The sequence below is a fragment of the Macrobrachium nipponense genome, chromosome 21 (assembly GCF_015104395.2).
Source record: "Macrobrachium nipponense isolate FS-2020 chromosome 21, ASM1510439v2, whole genome shotgun sequence".
Lineage (NCBI taxonomy): Eukaryota > Metazoa > Arthropoda > Malacostraca > Decapoda > Palaemonidae > Macrobrachium > Macrobrachium nipponense.
Window position 1 is genome coordinate 51,246,180 of NC_087212.1, and position 22,122 is coordinate 51,268,301.

General features: G+C 39.2%; 1 protein-coding gene across 3 annotated transcripts in view; it reads right to left on the minus strand.

The window, feature by feature from the left end:
* LOC135198029 (uncharacterized) overlaps positions 1-22,122 on the minus strand; it is a 75,386-nt gene that overhangs the window by 20,597 nt on the left and 32,667 nt on the right. Inside the window, exon 1 of one of the 3 annotated variants that reach the window (XM_064225389.1) lies at positions 7,770-7,929. The exons of the other annotated variants lie outside the window; for them this stretch is intronic. The gene's annotated coding sequence lies outside the window, so the exon portion shown is untranslated. Of the gene's footprint in view, positions 1-7,769; positions 7,930-22,122 lie in introns of those variants that run through there. 3 annotated transcript variants of the gene reach the window in all.

Below are 22,122 nucleotides of genomic sequence, written 5' to 3' on the forward strand. Positions count from 1 at the left end.
TATTATAATTCTTATAATTATATATATATTATATATTTCATATATATATATATAGAATATTATATAAGATAATATAATATTATATTAATTTAAAACCATATATAAATAATGTTTATTTAGGTATTTTGTAATAAGAATAATAAACAAATAAATTACATAAAATAACCTAAATAAATAAACACAAATACATACCAACATACATATATACATAAATAAATAAATAAATGACCACTTAAGCAAACAAAATCTACATTATGGGTAAAACATTAACAGTCAACTTAAGGCTAAGCTCAAGTAGGATGTACTACTCCACCCATATAGTATAAGGATGCTAATCTCGAGTCTGATATTTACCCTCATTTACTTTGGCAGAGGGAAGTTCCCTCATGGACGTTGCTGCTTAAAATGTTGGCAATTTTCGTCTACTGACCAGTGATGATTATAGGACACTTATCATAACCCGTAAAGGTTATGCACCACCATACATTTAGGTGCTGAATGAGTGAGTGAGGCAACAAGGCTACTATTAATCAAGAGTGACGTGGTCGAGTACCTAAGACGAATTATGATTGATATATACATTCAACGATGAGCCCCTAGCTCCTCCTACACATTGAAGATATAAAATACATTATCAGCAACCCCATGGAATGACAATAACCACATCCATGGTACCTTCCACACTATAATTCTCTATTGGGAACTGGAATAACTGAATTGACTAGAGTACAGCTGAGAGAGAGAGAGAGAGAGAGAGAGAGAGAGAGAGAGAGAGAGAGAGAGAGACTTCAATTTATGTGAATAATCTGCATGCTAATGAATATAATGACAGCGTAACTATTCAAAGTTTACTTATACCTGGTAAACGGATGTTCAAGTTTCTTGATACACTGAAGAAGAACATGGTTGTACCGTACGGAGTGTGATGACTTTTTATCTCTATAGAAATTTAATCTTAAATAAATCTAAATATTAAGGGGAAAATTACGTATGCCATTTCTTGAATCATCTAAGGATAGCCTAAGGTGCTACGAAACAAGCATATTTAATCCTTTAATTACTGGTTAGTACAATAATAATGTGACTAATTAATTAAACCTATTGTATGTGAACATGATGTTTGTGTTTTTGTTATTCAGCAGAATATCAGAAAACATTGATTACTCATAATGGATATGTTATTTACCAACTCATTTGGCAATAAGTTCTAAGATGGAAACATCTGCATATAATTCAAGCAACAAAGTCTTATACTCGCAAACATTAAGAGTGAACACAACTCCCTTCAAATGTGTCATTCAAACAAATTTTCCTAAAACTGGTATTGGTAAAATAACAGTCAAAATTGTATTAAAGCAAAATTTTTCAATTAGGCCTAAATACTAACGCTACTGCAACGGTGGCATTTCTGAGAGTGTAAAATCAAAAGTATAGTTATTAACCATTTCCTGGCAGTTCCGATCAAACTTATACAGGAGAACTTATTCTAAATATAGTCAGAATTTTTTCACGATGGTCTTTCATACAACAAATATCGAAACAAACTTTAACAGATTTGACATTCTCTAACCAATGTATTGGAAGAATATAAATTCGAATAATTGCAAGAATGACAGATGGCATAACAACAATAAGTAACGTTTGCTACACCGCAAAAACAGACTGCTTTGTACCACGGTAAATATCATTCAGGTAAAAAATGAAAAGTACAAAGGAACCAGTCAATTAAAAGCTAAAGTTGACACAAGCAATGTGGTTCAAGTCTATCAATATAACTGCCTTAGCAAACAATTAGTGTATCGAACATTTAATCCAATAACAGTATATCATGATAAGATTTTCCATCGATAATGAGTGTTACGTCTTTACGTTACTGCACATAAGCATGACTAATTATCACACGGAAAGACCATTCGATGTAGGAAAGTTCAATAATGATGTTGAGACAGGAACAAAAACTGACGCCCAAAATGAAATAATTATCAACACAAACAAAAAGGTGACAAAGATTAAAAGAGGAGCAAGGTCAACGACCTCTCACGTGATGACTAATGACCTTACGTGTCACGCAATAAAGTCATTGCTGCAGCATTACATTACCAGGTAAAATATCTCAAAACTCGTTCTACATAAAATACTATTAATAAGAAACAAAAAATTACTATACACAGCTTACTCCACCCGAACAGAGACGATGTTTTAACGAAATGGTCCTTTAAAATGACGCCCATTGAAGCAAAAGTTTACAATTGCACTAATGAGCGGTTATTCCAAAATTAAGAATGCAAAATCTGCCAAAAAATCACTAACAGATGGACTATCCTTGGAAAATGGTATGGAATATCATTCGAGGCAAACAGAATCTCGGATTCATGGTTGAGGTGAAAACAGCTGATGACTACGGTTAATCCTTTTTAACTAATGCTACAAACCGGTAGCCATTATCAGCCAAGCTTCTAACGTGCTTCAGATTGGCAGATGTGGGTGACCAGAAACAACATAACAGTTTGTACGAGTTATTTATTTCACTACCAACCGATTTTAAGTCTTAGATACATTAGTCTTCTCGATCATAAGTGACTTAAATTAGGCTTTTTCTGAGAAAGAAAAACTGGGAAGGCTGTTTTTCGCTTTGACAATGATATACTGACAACAGAATTGAAAGCCTTTACTATAAAACCAAGATAACAACTGTAGTTTTCCGGTACAAACCGCACGACCATCGACAAATTAACGAAAGGTCAAAATAAAGAGAACCTGATTAGTTTCCTTGCAAAAGCAATATGACCAAAATTTTATATTGGTTCGTCGATTTTCATTAGAAGAGTCAACAGTTACCTAGACAAAGTAGTACATACGAGCTCCAGAATGCAAAACAAACACAGCAAATGATCAGACTGCTCTCTGTATGGATCCTGAGACTGTTCCTCGAGTGGCCTCCACTGAACACGACCAAAGCTAAAATATTAACCGCATAAAGAATCCTAGAGGCTATTAAATATCTCTGAAGATTTATTGTTACATATTTCAAGAAAACTCGACGCCACTAAATATTGTCTTTGTAATGTCTAGTAAATATGAGTCGTAACTCGAAATCACCACATTAAAATTCTAAGCAGTTGTGTTTGCAGTGATGAATTATTCACTAAGTTGGCTCAAAGATAAAAAATGCATGTGAAGTTTTGCCTTGTGGACATTCAAGAGAAATCAAACACGAAATAAGACATATTTCGCAAAAAAAAAAAAAAAAAAAAAAAAAAAAAAAGCATAACGCTGAACAATAGGTCATACAATAAATCTGTAAATACATAAATAAATGAAATAATTAATAAATAACAAACATCACTGGATCCGTCTGGTGGGGCCAAATGACGCCTGATAGGTCCCCCTTCGAAAGTAAACGACAATGCAATGAATGCTGTGTACTCGCACATACTGAACATTTAAATTTCGGTATTGATCTATGGTGATCAATATTGCTTAAATTGCGGTTAAACTAACATTAATGGTAAACATATGAACAAGCTACGAGAGTCCTTTGGAGGACTACGTTAGTAGCTCCGGAAGAATTAATTCAGCGTCAGAATATGGCAAAGGATTCTGTGACGTTACACTTCACTGACGTCTTTTATGAGAGTGAAGCAGTGACAACCAGCATATACTACTTTCCATCTCTGATACACATTTCAATATTATAAGGAAAGTGAAAAAAGCGAAACTTTTCCAGGTATGAACACATATTACGTGGAAGACATACAACCCCTGTATAAATGATGCATCATGTAACCGGAACCCTTTGCACGAATGTGTCGGACAGAAATAGCAAGTCGAAGTTAACATGGCAATGCTGCCGATCTTTTTTCAACTCGGTTTACAACAACACCAGTTCCGAGATAGTACCAAAGATCTTTTCCCTAGATTACAGAAATAATTTCTCGATATAAGAACAACCCTTCACTCTAAAATAACAGATAAGAGTGTGAATCATTTTGCGGTGCGGAGAAGATAGCGAATACTGCCAGAATTAGGAATCGTATTTGAATTCTGCTGGTATTGACTGGGAAGGCGTGGCTGCAACGCCTATATGAAATTTGTCATCTCATAAAGATATATTATAGCAGCCTTGGTTCACGTTCCTTTCATGCTAACGTCTATAGAATGTCACGGTCACGCCATTTAACGTGTGCAATGATAATTAAGCTAAAAGCATCTACACTTGCTCCACATTACGAAAATGCGATTAGAACAGTTTTCGCTTCAGGACTGGACATCATTAAAGCGTCAGTATCAGCAAGATCTCTACTTTCAAAGATATCCAACTTTTCGTGATGCAAAACATTTAGCTTTCAGTATAACTCAAGGAGCATGGGATATATCAAAATAATGTTATAATTAACCAAATAATTTACTATAATTAAAAACGCTACTTGTACTCGCTGACTGACAATAATTCGGAGTTCAACGCTCTGTTATTGCTAATGATTAAAATAAAAAAATAAAAAAAATAAATAAATAAAAAATAAAAACAGCCAGAAGAGACAACAGGTGTGTCTCAAGTCATTAAGAGATTAAACTTCCCCACCTTGGGGACCGGAACCGTTTCTATAACATGCACATAAAACTATTCTTTATACACACACACACACACACACACACACACACATATATTATATATATATATATATATATATATATATATATATATATATGTGTGTGTGTGTGTGTGTGTGTATATTTATATATATATATATATATATATATATATATATATATTATATATATATATCATATATATATATATATATATATATATATATATATATATATATATATATATATATATATATATATATATATATCTATTTATATATATAGTATATATATATATATATATATTATATTTTATATATATATACATGCACACACACACAACTACATAATGAGGGCATCAAACGACGGGGTTATAGGGGCTAACAAAAATACATTTGAAGAATTATGATTGTTGCTCTCTGCACTCTGGAAGTAAAGGCTGGTAATGCTCTCCGACCACATAATATAATAAGACAATTTCTTCGGAATTTCTCTTTAACTATAATCGCCACCAACATAAATTTCTTGAAGATTCCTCCATAAATATAACAAAAACAAAATTTCCCTGGAATTTCATACATGCACATTTCATTTTCATTTCTCCGTAACAATAACCCACACCTACACACAACTTCATCAGAAGCCCTTTGTAACATTCAGAACTATATTGTGGACAAGAGGAAAAGCAAACAGCGAACAAAAAGAGACGTAATACATAAACCTCACTTGAAGGCAGAAGCAATGAAGTCTTCATATATCGTACAAGTAGCATAATGAATGTCTAGATCATTTTAAGCTGCTGCTTATTTTCCCGGATGATGAAAACTGCTTCTCTCCCAGTTGAATGAACCTCCCATCACTCTTACCCAGTATCTGATATCCATTCTGTGTTACCGTGACTTAATTGTTCCAGATTTTTTTCAATAGATTCTGCATCACAGGTGTATACTTGTCCTCTTAACAAACATCAGACCTTTTATCCGTATTCTTTTCCTGTTAGTTTCATTCAAACTTTATATTCTTGAGCTTTTTAATTTACAAGCCCATCTAAAGCCACTGAGAAACAAGATTTCTCGAATTCTCCATCCATATTGGATAGTTATTTTGAAATAAGGGCAACAACGTTGTTTACATGCAAATATCAGTAAAGGTTGTCAAAAATATACTGTACTGTGAAGGTTATCCAAATTGCCTATATGTAGCTCATATAGTTTCTAAAATCTTGCTGGGAATCCTTCAGTTACCTCTGGGGAAAAAAAAAAAAAAAAAAAAAAAAAAAAAAAAAAAAAAAAAAAAAAAAAATGAGTCTGAAAAGAAGTTAGTCTTCACCCTTTTGTGCTCACAAATATCCCTCGAACTCAAGAAAGAGTTCTGCCGAAACTTTGTTAAAACTATTAGGCGCAACTAACGTAAATAAAATTAACACCAACTCTGCCAAAAAGAAGTCTGAAGGACGGCATGACCTCTCTTGACCAATAAGGCTTATTGTGGACCATGACACTGAGTCGGGTCAACGAACGAATGAACAGTTCGATGGACAATTTGCATTATTGGTGTGTAACTCGAACACGTTTCAGACTTCAGTCCTGATCATTACAGATTTTCACTTGTGCTACTAAGGGCACTTTCTACGAAAACTTCTATCAAATCGATTCAACTAAAAAAAAAGGTAAAAAAAAAAAATTCAAACGTTTTTGAGATAGCATGATAACCAGCAATGCTGAAAATACAAATAACAATCTTATGCTTCCCTTGGGGGTTAATTGGTACTTTTAAGTCTTGAGTAGTAGTATTACGTACAACCGTAAACTTTAGAGTTATTTTGGTATTACATTATGTAGATAGTTCGCTGACAATGAATTTCCCGAAAAATAAATATTGTTCTATGATATTCCAGTGACAAATGTATCGACCTCACATACCTCTGCAGTTCTTATTTTGTGAAATATCACTCTTATTATTTTCTTCATAAAGTAATATGGACAAATTCTGTACCATGCCACTTCAATTTTTATTATAAGAATGCTTAGGAGCTAATTCGCTGTACCGAAACTAGCGTCCTTGGTCACTTCTGGCCCAGCAGGAAATAAATCCTGCATTTCCATTAGATGTCATACATAATAAGAAGGATCAGTTCTATTTAACCTTTATTATATTTTCATTAAGTTCCATTAAGTAAACAAAAACAACCAGTAATCAATATCTATTAACAACTAATAGATATGATATCAAGAATACCATATACTACCATTAACTTGGCATATGTCACATGTCCTTGGTACTACTGGAGAAAATATTTGATATAGAAAATCCAAGATATACGAGAGAGAGAGAGAGAGAGAGAGAGAGAGAGAGAGAGAGAGAGAGAGAGAGAGAGCGCGAGCGTAGGCCCACATTCTTCTTTGTAGCAATTCTATTCTAATGACAGATTCTAAATAGAATATACTGTAAAATAGTCCGTTTCAGAAAAATTGTCTTTGTAGCCATTCTATTCTAATGACAGATCTAAATAGAATATACTGTAAAATAGTCTGTTTCAGAAAATTGTTAGTCTTGAGGGGCTCTAAATACAGTGAAGCTCTGTCTCAAGAACCAGGGCAGTTTGCTTTATATTCTCGATGTCAAGTAACTTACGAAAAAAAAAAAACCGCCTTGAGAATAACATCAAAACGACTTTAATAGTAGTAAAGAAAAATACTTCTCTCTTTCAGCTCGCTTCTGTTACTTTTCGATTCTCTTAGTATAATCAGACACTGGATATAAATACGATTACAGTTAGTTGTCTTACTGATGTACGTAAATATTTCGAAAACGACAAAGGGTGGAGAATTCATGAACCAATTTTAGCAGGCAGATTTGCAAGGAATTGCGAACGTTATTGACGTCTTCATTCACCCTATGATAAATATAAATACTTTCCAGCAAAAGATTCTCTTCTTGCAAAAGTAAATGGTTATTAACAGGTATACTTGAAAGGTTCGCATGACAAACATCTGACGGCCATATTAAAAGGGGTATTCTGGTAGGTTATTTACTTAACGTTATTTGGATTCAACCCTTGGTAGACACCTCGTAAATGCAATGCCTTTTCAAAAATGTCTGACATACTATGGCAAGCCCTCATATGGCAAAGAATACCTCTCATACCGGAAGCGTTGAAAAGACTGTCATCACAATACCTCTCTATAAACGATGGAGGAGCCTTCCCAGTTGCCACACACGACGAGACCTTCCTCACTTTGTCAAACATTTTCATAGCACAGGCAAAGCAACACCAGGACCCAGCGAGTTACGAGTCGCACCAGACCTCCAGAGTCCAGACCACCGCGACTGACAGCCCAAGTGACCCACTGATAGTAAGAACCCCAGCTGAAACGTTAGTTCTTTACGCATGCGGGACTACTTTAGCTTCGATTTTTTTTCTCTCACTTAACAAAATTATGGAATTGCGTCTTCACTATGATACTCCTTTTACTGAAACTGATATGTGCACAACTCAGCTTCATTATTTAGGGCAAAATCCTTTACACTTTGACCTCGATAATGAATAGCAAAAATAGGATTTTCCATGTGATAAAAGTCCAAATTTGGGTTTGACTCATAAAATAAAAAAGAAATTCCCATGAATTTGTCCCTTTAGACTGAAATCGAAATTCACCTCTATGAATGCGTAAGGATATAAGGGATTCAAGGTACAGACAGACAAAAATATCCAATACTTTATATAAGTCACTCAATTTGGGGAAGGGTTTTTTTACGGTATCACTTCATGTACAAAATATACTCAGTCGCATAAATACCAACATAAATTAATACCAAATCCTAAGAAATGGTTATCGATTTCATTGTCCGTTTGTGTCAAAATGCTTTAGCATTTGAAATATCAGTTCGTTTTTATTATGTATTTAGGTACTGTGCGTTTCGGCAAAAGAGCGGACAGTAACATTGTAAAATAACCCAACTAAATGGAAGTTGTGCTTCTGTTCTGTGATTAGTAAATCGTATAACTTTTCCCAGGCTTAAAAGTTGTATTATTATAAAGAAAACAATTAAAATCATTTATAAAAACTACTTAATTTACTAAATATGCATCTCAAAAAAACCTGGTAAATATAAACCTTAAACTCGAGTTCTTTCTGAATAAAACGTCAATGATAATAACAACATTATGTATGAATATATATTCCAAGACGTCGACGCCCTTCTTAATTATTCATGAATGTCCTCGGTTACTTTATGAGAGAAAGGGTTCTTCTCTTACTTAACAGGAATGGGGCCGACTTACGAGTGAACAGAGACGGTTGAAGAGCCAGTAGTAAACCGTAAACTCGTTCCAGGAAGATCCTTGAAATTCAGCTTCATTTAATCAAAATCATTCATATTAAAATCTCAATAACAATCAGTTATGAACATATCTTACGAGACAATGAAGATCACTTGTCCATTCAGTGAAAGACTTCTGGCACAAAATCTTATTTGGATGCAATGCAAATTCCACCAAAAAGTGCTCATTCATCTGTAATAGTGACGAATTCGGAGATCGGAGCGTTGATACTGATCAAATCCCTCGAAATATGATTCATCATTAATAGTTTTGATAAACTACAAGATAAAAACATTCTAAAACTTTTACAACTTGTAATATTTTAAACATCTGGTCACGAGACAGCAAAATTGGCATTGGACATGCAAAACATTCTGGAGCAAAGTTTGGGAATATAACAGGAGACATCTTTGTAATCTACATGTACTTCATGACCTGTCTGCATGCACAGTTGCGGCTTTCCACATTGTAAAAAGTAACCACCGTCACTTTTGAAACGGATTACCACTCGAATTCTGCAGGTTGTCTAAGTTCTACACATTTTCAAAGGCAATCATTGGTTAAGCTTCTGTGCAAATTTCATCTCAATCACTTAATGGCGTTATTGCTCTGGAGCAATGATTGCACTTCATGCTGGTCAGGCGGAACTAGCCCTTAAGGCAACATTACCGTTATGTCAGACGACCGGAATTTCGCAATTTTCTGCCGGTGTTTATTTTCTGTAACTGTTTAGTACTACATTTTTTTATTATTGGTAGACTGCAGCTTTCATACCGAGAGTGAATACGGGCATTGTTACGTCAGTTGATACATGTGTCTGCCACTTCCGATATTAACAATAAAAGAGATGGATATTTCAAAATATACTATAATATGATATGAAAAATAATAAGTTAATAACAGTACATTTGACCCAGTTCAGACCGGTTGAACTGGCAATGAAAATTATTTTAAGATAAAATAACATTACAGTATTATGCGTTGAAAAAGTAAGAATGCACTAAATCTCAAGGGACGTTCGATTTTATCACAATTTGATAGCATGTGTACATGTATTAGTCACAGCCATTAGGCCACAAATATCACTTAATATCAGATCCACTATACCTCGGCAATAACTTACAACCAAAAGGAAATGTAATTGGTAAGTGCTTGTATTCAGGCAGGTGTAGGTTATCCCTAAGGTATAATGGGTCTGATATTAAAACTATATTTGTGAGTATGAAAGTGTCAAGCGCGTTGAAGTGACTCCAGAAGTACACACGGCTCTAGGATGGACCAGTCAAGTTCCGTAAACCAAAAAGTCAACGAAGACTTAAGAATGCCTAATAAAAGTAACTTTAGACAAAATCTGTGTGGTAATTAAACTGAGTTCTAGAACTGATGTGAATATATGGTGAAGGGCATAATAGAATAAAAACCGTATAGAAGATTTGAATGAAAGTTAACTGCTGAAGTAGCAAAGGCAGAAGTTCCGGGAAGTAATATGTAGAACAGATAAAGGCTTAAGCTCTGGTTCAGATGGGTTCATCAAAGCAGGAATTCATGAAAGCGGAATGGTATTTGCACACTAAAGTTTTAAATATGTTAAATATGCAAACGAATCTATTGATCATTGGCTGATGATGACATTTGAGCCTTAAAGCCATGAACTTGGGCACTTCAACCTTTCAGCGTTGAAGATAGTGGCAAGAAAAACTGAAGTGATTGTACAGCAAGATAAGGATAAAATTTGTTTCCAATACTTGATGTACATCACAATGGACAATCATAAATAATCATATTTGATCATATATGTTGTTCAACATTCACTAATTCGTGCATCAGGTTCAATCGCAAAAATATCACTACACCGCTGGTTATGAAAACATTCAATGTACTAACAAGTGTTAAGAGGGCATCAGGTGCAAAATTACCTAAAATGGTTTTGACAAATATTTTTTGCATTCATATTATGAGCAAACCTGCAACCGTGCTTCAGAGTTGCAGAACACCATTTTAGGTGGAAGGGGGATTGATTCCTGGGAGATTGATACATTCAGCATTTTTACCAGTTGATGACTTTCAAACGGGATGCTGTAACCTCGGAGGATGACTTTGATCCTTGGTCTCTACTTGGCCTTTAACCTGAACCTCAATCATGTCCACCTCTACTTCCCTCTATGCCACCCCAGAAGCTGAAGTCCTCTATCAATAGGACTTGCAGTTAAGTAGCACAAGCTCGTAAATCTCTAGAACCTCAAGTCCTAAACCATGTTACTACTACCATAAACCTCGTCACTGTATGTGAACTAACTGGACGGCATCAAATTCAGGCGAATTTAAGTAATAGCATAGAAGGAATTATTGAATGCCAAGCTACCTGCTACTAGAGGACCTAAATAAAAATTACTTCTACTGACAGGTTGTACTGCTACTGACAGGCTGTACTGCTTGATGGGTCCTTTATTTGCGAGAGGTTTTGCTAAGTCTTATACGCAATGAAGAAAGGGCCAGGTATATGTGGAGGAAGTTCCTTTCAACCCTCTGATACACAAAAACTGAGACTGGAAATAGAGGTAGCTTGCAAAGATGAATCCCTTTGTTGTACGGGACACAGGATATCCTCTGCATATGACAGAGCAAGGACTAAAAGTATGGACAAATTTTTGTCAAGCTGGCTGATGCAGCAACACAGGCATGTCCCTTAAAGGGGCTGGGCACTGGAAACAAATGGGTGTCCATACTATATCCCATAGATGCATCACCAGAATTTCAAAAAAATTTTAATTCTCCCGAGTTCAACCAAAAACTTTACCTTTTTTTAATGATGGTGGCGTGGGTGTTCACTAACCTACCATCACCAAGGGCTTTTTTTTCTTTTCAGATACAAAGCTGGGATGTTGAAATGGGATTATGATAAAAATTGGTGGTTTGTACAAACCTTAAAAAATACAAACTACTAAAAAATTGTAATCTATATATATAAAAGGCAATTTTTGTCTGTCAACAGCTAGGGCTAAAAAATTCTTACCACAGACTCTCCATAATCCCAGGAAGGTTTTAGTCAAAACATGAAATTTGAAGGCCATTTCTATGGGTGTCATAACCACTCTTTCATACCCCCTCATTTTTTATAACTTTTGGAGTTAACATCTATGTATTAGTGTTTCTATAGGTACAAACAGGCTCCCCACAACTCAGTAATAAGGGGTTGGGGGGGAGAAATTCCCTTGGGAATAGGGGCCGGAGGGTTTACCACAATATTAGGGGAAGGAGGCATACACCCTTTTGATGTACCGACCAGGGGCGAAGGAGATCATAGCCTACTTCATTCAAATTTGGTACCATGAGTTAACATGACTACAAACACATTCAGCATCAATATCAGAGCTTAACCATAGGCTGAGTTTTATCAAGGGCCGTTAAGGAGGAGGCCTGGCAATGAAAATCTTTCCGGAGCAACCTGTTGCAACATGTATGCGCCGGCCGTCAGTGCCAAACTGAGCTGGTCAGTGAAGTAGTAGCACTGGCTGAGGAAAGATGTATATCCAAGTCATTTAGAAGTGTATTTGTGTTCAATAACACGTCCGAAGGATGGGTCAAGCTGCTAGTTTGTTCCTATACGAATACAACCCATCACCTTATTGCTAAGAGCTTCTTTCTGACACTTGTGTATTTTCTTTTTCTACTCATAAAATGAGGGAAGTTACTATGGGGAAGTTTCACACAGGGAAATTTTGAGAATGAGGGAGAATTCAAAACATAAAGGTGTATAAATTCCAAGGATATATATAAAACCTGAGTAAAAATTTAGTTAGAAAAAGTCAACGTAAACCGAATCATACGAAATTCGAGGTTTGACTATATATCAAGGTATGTATGTACTATACTATTAACTCTGTACTATTCTTTTATTTTCCTGTTTTTACTCCATAAAAATAGGTCCAAATGGTCTTTACGAATTCACTGTTCATATGAGAGTTCAGACATATACTTTGGAAAAATGACAAATTTTCTAAGACAATTTGTATTTTTCATAGCTACAAACCTGAGGTCTTAACATTAGGATAATTTCTAGCGTCTAGCTGGATCCGGTTAAAAAACAGATGAAAGCAAGGAATCTTGTGATATCTGGCAACGCATGCGTAGATCGGGTGAAGAGTGGTCAAGGACCACTCACCTACGCACCCGCGTCAGTCTTTCCCAACTCAGGATGTCTTAACACACAGATGGGTGGGTAGAGGCTGACAGTATAATGTTAAGACCTCAGGTTTGTAGCTATGAAAAATGCAAATTGTCTTAAAAAATTTTTCATTTCTTCATATGCGTACAAGCCTTCGGTCTTAACAATAAGATAGACTCATACTTGGAGGGAGGTACAAGACATCCTAAACCAGCTGGGGGCCTACCCACCAATCCAGCTTACAGTAGAAATGACTTCTGGAGAGGGACTGAAGCCCGTTGAGAAGCTAGATAAATTGATATCTAACCACTCAGACCCTGAGTGACGTACAATGATATATGGGAGAACCATTGTATGGGGAACCAAAGAGAAACTTTCACTGTCCAATAGCAAACAAATACACCAGGGTTTGTACTACTCCCAACTCCTTGCCAAGCAGTGGAGCATATGCTACCGAATAGAGGGTTTGATATTTGTAGATTAAGCGACCACACTATCAGTATGACTACCTTACTCACCTGCATCAGACCAGTCCAGCGAATGACGTGTCTATTCCTCATCCCGCCCGAAGGAAGAAGGAAAGGTACAAGAAAAAGGAGACCAGCCAACTCACTCATTCTCACATCCACGCAATCTTCTTAGGTAAGATACAAAAGTGCCCTGTTAAGGGCAACTATGAGTTACACAACCTGTTGGGCAGCCACCACAGGACCCAGGGAAAACGTGTCCACAGATCTGTGGGCAACATCCTTAAGATAGAAAGAGGTGAACGTGGACTGGCGTAACCAAGTACCAGCGCTCAGCACTTTATGTACAGCCAAGTTCTTTTTGAAACCCAGAGAGGGACCAATACCCCTAACGTCATGTGCTCTAGCCTGCACAGACGTGGCGGTGGAATCATCAAGAGTCAAGTATGCCTGTCTGATGGCTTCCTGTATCCAAAAAGAGATAGTATTCTTAGACACATCTTTCTTCGTACGGCCTGTGCTAACAAAAAGTTTGTGGCAGCCTGGTCTAAGGTGTCGAGTCCTTTTAAGATAGCAACGCAGGGCCCGGACAGGGCACAACAAAAGCTATTGAGTATCACCACCCACAAAGTCATTCAGTGATGGAATGGAAAAGGAAGTGAACCTGTCATCTTGCAGAGGGATTTTGGGTCTTGGCCACAAATTCCGGGACAAATTCGAAGGATGCCGACCCCCAACCCCTGGTGTGCTTCACCTCATAGCTCAGATCATGGAGCTCTCCTACTCTCTTGGAAGATGCCAAGGCCAGAAGGAAAACTGTCTTGAGCATCAAGTTCCTATCAGATGAGCGATGCAAGGGGTCATATGGACTCTTAGTGAAGTTCTTGAGAACCAAGGAAACATCCCACGTCAGAGGCTTGAGCTCTCTTAGGAGAACTCGACTGCTCAAATCCCTTAACTAGCAAGGAAAGTTCCCAGGAAGAGATGATGTCGATACCTTTAAGGTGTAACACCAAACTCAGGGCTGCCCTGTAGCCTCTAATGGCAGAAACAGACAAATGTTTCTCGTCTCTGAGGAAGGTTAAAAAGTCTGTTATTCGCTGAATAGAGGATGTGAGTTGAGAAAAACCCCCTTTACGACACCAATCACAGTAGATCGCCCATTTGCCTTGGTAAACTGTGGAGGTCGACTTTCTGAGACTGCTGGACATATACTCTGCTGTTCTCTGAGAAAAGCCTCTCGCTCGGAGGAGATACATAATAGCCTCCAACCGTGAAGAGACAGGGATTCTACCGACTGGTGGAACCTTTCCACATGGGGCTGACACAGGAGATGTCACCAAGGGGGAATCTCCCTCGGAACCTCTGACAACGACAGCAGATCTGGGAACCATTCCTCCTGAGGCCACAGAGGGTCTATCAAAGTCATCCTGAGAGACTGTGAACACATTAGCCTGTTCAGAAGTTGACGGATCAAACAAAACGGAAGGAAGGCATACACCTCCAGGTTGTCCCAGGGATGTTGGAATGTGTCATCTGCTAATGCTAAAGGATTTGGGACCACTGAACAGGATATCTCCAGCTTCCTGTTGAAGCGAGTTGCAAAAAGGTCCGGCAAGGGTCTCCCCCCCAAACCTGGAAAAGCTTGTCTGCTACCACTTGATGAAGGGACCACTCTGTGCCTAGGATCTGATCCTGATGACTAAGTTTGTCTGCGACCACATTCCGTTTGCCTGGGATATACCTGGCTGAGAGCTTTACTGAATTGCTGACCACCCACTGGTGAACCTCGACAGTCAAGGCGTGAAGTTGATGAGAAACCAGGCCTCCCTGTTTGTTCACATAGGCTACCACCGAGGTGTTGTCCAACATGAGAATGACAGAATGACCTTCTACCTTCTCCCGAAACTCCTTCAGACCCAGGAAGGCTGCCTTCGAATCCAAGACTTTGATATGTTGCTGCTTGTCCTCCAAACTCCAAATGCCTGAAGCGATGAGGCCGCCTAAATGAGCCCCCCAACCTGCGAGGGAGGCGTCTGAGAACAGAAAGAAAGTCCGGCGGAAGAGAACACAGAGGGACACCCTAAGAAACATTCTGGCCGTCCAACCACCAACAAAGGTCTTCTCTTACTTCCAGAGACAGAGGAAACTTTAACAGGGGCGGGTCTCCATTGCAGAGACCAAAGATGAAGACGCCCATGAGGGACCAGCTTCTCCAGGGAAGACAACACTCTCTGAAGAACCTGCCACTGATGAGCTGACTGATGTGGTTCCGACAGGAAGTCGCACGCCACCACCAGCTACTTCTCCAATCTCTGATCCGACGGGAAGACTTTTGCCATTGTCATATTGATGACCATGCCCAGGTAGAGAATCCTTTGACTGGGTACAAGGTTCATACTTTTCCTGGGTCCGCTGAGCATGGGCCCAACTTGACACGAGAGAGAAGACCCTTGTGAACATTTTGAGGGGCTGTTGTCAGCCCGAAGCATAGGACTTTGAACTCGAAGACTTTTTCCCCAAGAAAGAAGCATAGGAACTTCCTGGACGTTGGATGAACTGGAATTTGGAAGTATGCATCCCTTAAGTCTATCGACAGCATGAAGTCGCCTTCCCTCACGACTGCCAACACCGAATGCGGGGTCTCCATTCTCCCGACACATTGGGCACCAAGAAGATGAGACTGTAAAACCCCAGAGACGGACGTACCACTTCCTCTATCGCATCCTTGTCCAGCATCTTCTGCACTTCCTCCTGAAGAGCCAAGAACGTCAGAGAATCTGGAGGATATGCCTTCCTGAGCTGCAGCTTGTCCGACAGAGGAGGAGAGAAGTCGAATGGCAGTAGATACCCCACCCGAAGGACATCTACCACCCACTTCTCCTCCCCATAACTCTGCCACTTGGCCCAATGGCCAGCCAAGCAACCAAACCCCACCCCTGGCGCAGGAGAGGGAGGGGCACCTAACCTACCACTGGCCCCCTTAACCTCTGCCCCTTGGGCCCCTTCTTGGCTTCAAGGAACAAGAGCGAAAGGGACGTTGATCCTCTGACCTAGGCTGAGTCGAACGGGAAGGCCCTGCCGAACTCTAATTCCTCGACGGCCTACTGTAATGGTAATTGCTTTATAGCAAAGAAAGATAAAGGAAAGGAAAACGCATCTTCGAGAAGTTCTGCAGCATGTAGGCATTCGTGCATGTTGTTGGAGGTGCCTGTTCTCATGATGGTTCTAGAATCGGCAGGAATGTTATGGAACTTGACTGACGCTGACGTGTCGTGAGAAATGCCGCGATTTCTGATGCAATATTCCGTTGAGATTCTTCTAAATCATTCCCGTAATCTCGGGAGTCTGTGACGCTCGCCGTAGGCCCCGCCCCCTGAATGCCGTATAAATACGACTGACGAAGTAGGAGAGAGTAAGAGATCATCAGAGAGTGATAAGAGAAGAAGGAACCTACAAAGGATCAGAGAGTAAAAGTTGCTTGAGAATTGGTCGAATTTTGGTCAAGTCGTCGTCAGGAGGGACGACCGAGGCATTTTGACGTAGAGCAAAACTTCAGAGAAGAAACGTTCTGCAAGAGGTAGAGAGAAATTCCTGCCCTTCGAGTATCAAGAATAGACATTATTTTCTGCAATACGGAGTCATGAAGACATCTGCATCGCAGTTCTCCTTTTGTGAAGCCATCGCTTCGAGTCGCAAAACTGGCCAGCAAGTATTTGAATTACCTCACTGTTCCCCCAGTTCACGCATTGTAAGATTTTGCCTGTTAATGTAAATAGGAGATACCATTCTGCATTTATCTTTGTTAGTAAATAAACCTTGTAAATAAACCTTTGTTGTGTTAGTGTTTCTTTCTATATTTGTATCCCCAGTTTCAACTGTTGGTGTTGAATTTGTTTTTTGTTCATTTTATATCGAGCCTGAAGTGGACCTCTCTCGGTTCGTAACATTGTGGCAACCTTGCTTAGAATATATCCAGCATTAACAGTTTGAAACAGGGAGAATATAGAAAGAACCAGGATGAGTGAGATGGTGAAAGAGTTTATTGAGTTGGGTAAGCTTCTAGGTCTAGAGGGGAATGATCTCCGTGAGTATGTTGAAAAGAAGGAGAGAGAGAAGTATGAGAGAGATGAAAGAGCGGCTGAGAGAGAGGAAAGAGCAGCCGAGATGGAAGTGCAGCAAGCGAGAGAAGCAATGAAAATGCAGCAAGAGAAAGAGAAAGAAGCAATGAAAATGCAGCAAGGGAAAGAGAGAAGTAATGAAAATGCAGCAAGAGAGAGAAATGTTGGTAATGCAGCAGGAAGAAAGAGAGAAAGAGCGTATGCATGAGCAGGGAGAAAGAAAGAACGTATGCATGAGTTGGAACTGGCTTGGTTAAGGGAAAGTACTCGTAACAGTCGGACAGGCGAGAACGAAAACGAAGCTGATACGTTAGGTATGAGTGCAGTGCTGAAATTAGTAGCAAAGTTTGATAAGGAAGATGTAACGAAATATTTCATGTGTTTTGAGAAGTTAATGGAAAGAGTAGGTTCTCCTAAAGAAATGTGGACTTTATATTTGCAGTCAGTTTTGAGTGGTAGGGCACTTACTGTGTATAGTAGCATGTCTAAGGAGGAATGTGATAATTATGATATTGTAAAAGAAACTGTTCTTAGCAAGTACAGGTTAGTACCGGAGGCGTAAGAAATTTAGAAATTTGAGAAAGGATGAAAATATTACGTATGTAGAATACAGTAAGAAGTTAGAAAGGCTGTTTTTTGATTGGTTAACTTCTGCTTAAGTTGAGGATTTTGATAGTTTGAAGAACTTGGTGTTGTTAGAAAACTTCAAAGATAACGTATCCCCTGAGATTAAGCTTTATATTGAGGATAGGCGAGAAGTATCTTTTGCAGGGGCAACTAGGTTAGCTGACGAATAGTCTAACTCATAATTTGTGTGTTAGTAAGAAATGAAACTATCCTTCGTCTGGTAGAGTACAAAGCAGTAAAGGTTTCAGTTCTAGTAATAGCAATGCAAGTAAAAGTGACTATTCCTGTTATACATGCGGAAAACCTGATCATACGTCTAAGGTTTGTAAGAGTAATGTGGCATCTAGTGGCTCAGAATTAACTTGTTTCCGATGTAATGGGAAAGGGCATTTAGCAAGAAATTGTGCAGTAGAAAGGAAGGACGGTAAGAAACCAGTATCGCTAGTTAACCTTTCGTCAAATAGGAATGATGTGATGAGAGAAACTAGGAAAATTTTTGGTGAATATCTGTCAGGAGTAGTAGTTTCCTCTCTTGGAGGAGTAGATTCGAGAGAGGTGGTCTTGCTTCGAGACACAGGAGCTGCTGTCTTTCTGATTAGGAGTGTGTGTGTGCCGAACAGGGCAGAAATCAATTTGGAAGAAAAAGTCATAATAGGTGGATTTCCTAACACTTGTGTTCTTTGTCCTTTGTTGAAGTTGAATTTAGTAAGTCAGGTAGTGTCAGGAGAAGTGAATCTTGCAGTTGTTGACATTTTGCCCATCGATGGCGTTGACATTTTTGTCGGTAACGACTTAGCTTTATCCAAGAATGTGAATCATGTTGTGAGGGATATTCCAGTGCCTGAAATGGTAGTAACTAGGTCAGGTTTAGATACAGACATGCACTACGGTCATAATTTGTTCGTGGATTCGAGCGAGAGTAAGTTCGTGGATTTGAACGCGAGTAAGTTCGTGGATTCGAACAAGTGAGAGTTCATGGATTCGAACGAGAGTGAGTTCGTGGATTCGAATGAGTGTGATAGAGGTGGTAAGGGTGATCTTGGCACGAGTGTGGCTGAGAAACCCGACTCTATTGTTGACAGTGATAGCCAAACGGATGGTGTAGCTGTCGAGGGTAGCGTAGTAAATGTACCGGTATCTAGTACTAGTTACAGTGATGAATTAGGCATGGATGCGCTAGTCAATTTTCAGAAAGAGGATGAAACACTAACCCGAATTTTTGAATGTGAGCTGGATGATGACCTCGATGATGTGTGTAAGGAAACTTTTTGTAAAGGGGAAATCACCGAACAATTAGTGGTTTCTAGGAAGCTTCGTGAGCTAGTTTTGAAGTTAGCACATGATGAGCAAGGGCATTTAGGAGTAAATAAAACTTTCAGGTCTATTAGTAGGGCATACTTTTGGCCTAAAATGAGAAATGACGTAAAGAGATATGTTTTAAGCTGTAATGAATGACAAATTGCCGGGAAACCGAATCCGAATCAAGTAATCCCCAGAGTTCCGTTGTGTAATATTCCTTTAGTAGGTGAATCTTTTGAGAATGTAGGTATCGATATGGTTGGACCTTCGTCTGTAAGTAAGGGTAGAGAAGACTGCACAATCTAGAGTATTATAAAAACAATTTAAGAGATGTTTGGCAACTAGTGGAGGAGAACGGAAGCGCGAGAGGAAGTCAAGGGGAAACTAAAGGGAAACATGATCTTAGAGCAAAAGAGAGAAGTTTGTGTGTAAGAGATAAAGTTTTAGTACAAACAGAAAAAGTAAGAGAGAAGGATAATGTTATAGCAGATAGCCTCTAGTGTTTTCAGAATGAGTAGCCTGATAACCGTTTTCTATTTTGGCACGAGTGGTTGAGTGAATGAAGACTTGTTAAAGCTTTATGCAGAATTGTTCCCCTGCTGTTTAATTCTTATTTCTCTTTAGAAAAAAATAAAATCAGATGATTTAATTTTTTTTTCACTTTTTTTTTTGGGGGGGGGGGACGTGTAATGGTAATTGCTTTATAGCAAAGAAAGATAAAGGAAAGGAAAACGCATTTCGAGAAGTTCTGCAGCACGTAAGCATTCGTGCATGTTGTTGGAGGTGCCTGTTCTCATGATGGTTCTAGAATCGGCAGGAATGTTATGGAACTTGACTGACGCAGACGTGTTGTGAGAAACTCCACGATTTCTGATGCAATATTCCGTCGAGATTCTTCTAAATCATTCCCGTATCTCGGGAGTCTGTGACGTTTGCTGTAGGCCCCGCCCCCAGAATGCCGTATAAATACGACTGACGAAGTAGGAGAGAGTAAGAGATCATCAGTAAGAGCCACAGATCAGATTCAGTGAGAGCTCAGCAGCAGAGATCAGAGATCATCAGAGAGTGATAAGAGAAGAAGGAACCTACGAAGGATCAGAGTATAAATCGCTAGAAAATTGGTCGAATTCTGGTCAAGTTGTCGTCAGGAGTGGACGACCAAGGCATTTCGATGTAGAGCAAAACTTCAGAGAAGAAACGTTCTGCAAGAGGTTTAGAGAAGTTCCTGCCCTTCGAGTATCAAGAATAGACATTATTTTCTGCAATACGGAGTCAAGAAGACGTCTGCAATTGCAGTTCTCCTTTTGTGAAGCCATCGCTTCGAGTCGCAAAACTGGCCAGCAAGTATTTGAATTACCTCACTGTTCTCCCAGTTCAAACATTGTAAGATTTTGCCTTTTTATGTAAATAGGAGATACCATTCTGCATTTATCTTTGTTAGTAAGCTTGTAAATAAACCTTTGTTGTGTTAGCGTTTCTTTCTATATTCGTATCCCTAGTTTCAACTGTTGGTATTGAATTTTTTTTTTGTTTATTTCATATCGAACCTGAAGCGGACCTCTCTCAGTTCGTAACACCTACCAGGCGACGATCTTACTGAATGCTGCTGGACAGGGGGAGGAGTAGCAGCCGGGCATCTCCGAGGATGAGAAACTGACTTTGGTGTCAGCCCGGCGCTGGTTTATCGCATTCTCAAGCGGTCTGAGGAAACAAATATTGGGACTCAACAGATCTCCGTTCCTCAGTGCCAGCAAGGACTCCATGTCAACTGATCTCTCCATCCTAGACAAAGTCGCATCTCTCCTAATCAGAAGGTTAGCCCATAAATTACCACTGAGGTGAGCCATATACGAAAACGCCTTGCCTTCGGACTGCAACAGACTGGCAAGCGAGGATGCACTCACCAACCCTTCTGGGGACCTGTCAGAAGCTATCTTGGCAATGACCACAGACCAGAAGTCCAGCCAAGAAACCGTCTGCAATATGGAGGCTGCCGTAGTTTCCAATGCTGAGGCATCTTGTGGAGACAAGGACGGAACCACATCTCACCTGCTCCAAGTCAATCCCGGCTTCAGGCGAATGACGTCTGGGTGAAGATTGAGCGACAATCAAAAATGCAGAGTTCGTAGCATAATAATTCCTGTGTCTTGTGAGAGGCGGGGGTAGTAGCTTGGCAGAGCCCCTAGAGCAAAGCAAACCATCCCAGTCCGAAACAGAGGCGTTAACCTTATGCAAGACTGACTGGACGTGCCCCGAGAAGGGAAGCTGAAGAGATGATTTGGGATCCTGCGTAGCTCCCACCAAGGCTTCCAAGCAAGGAGGAGTGCAAGACGACTGAGTCTTACTTTCCAAATTGTTGAACCCACGAATGAGATCAACAACTTCCGAAAAGGAAGACAAACACTCTTGCGTGTCTCCCTCCTCCTGCTCTGGCAACGGAGACCGATGACGAGAAGGATGTGTAGGCTCCTCTAAGGCCCCTTCCCCATTAAAATTAATGGAAGGATCAGCAACCAACCAGCCCGAAAC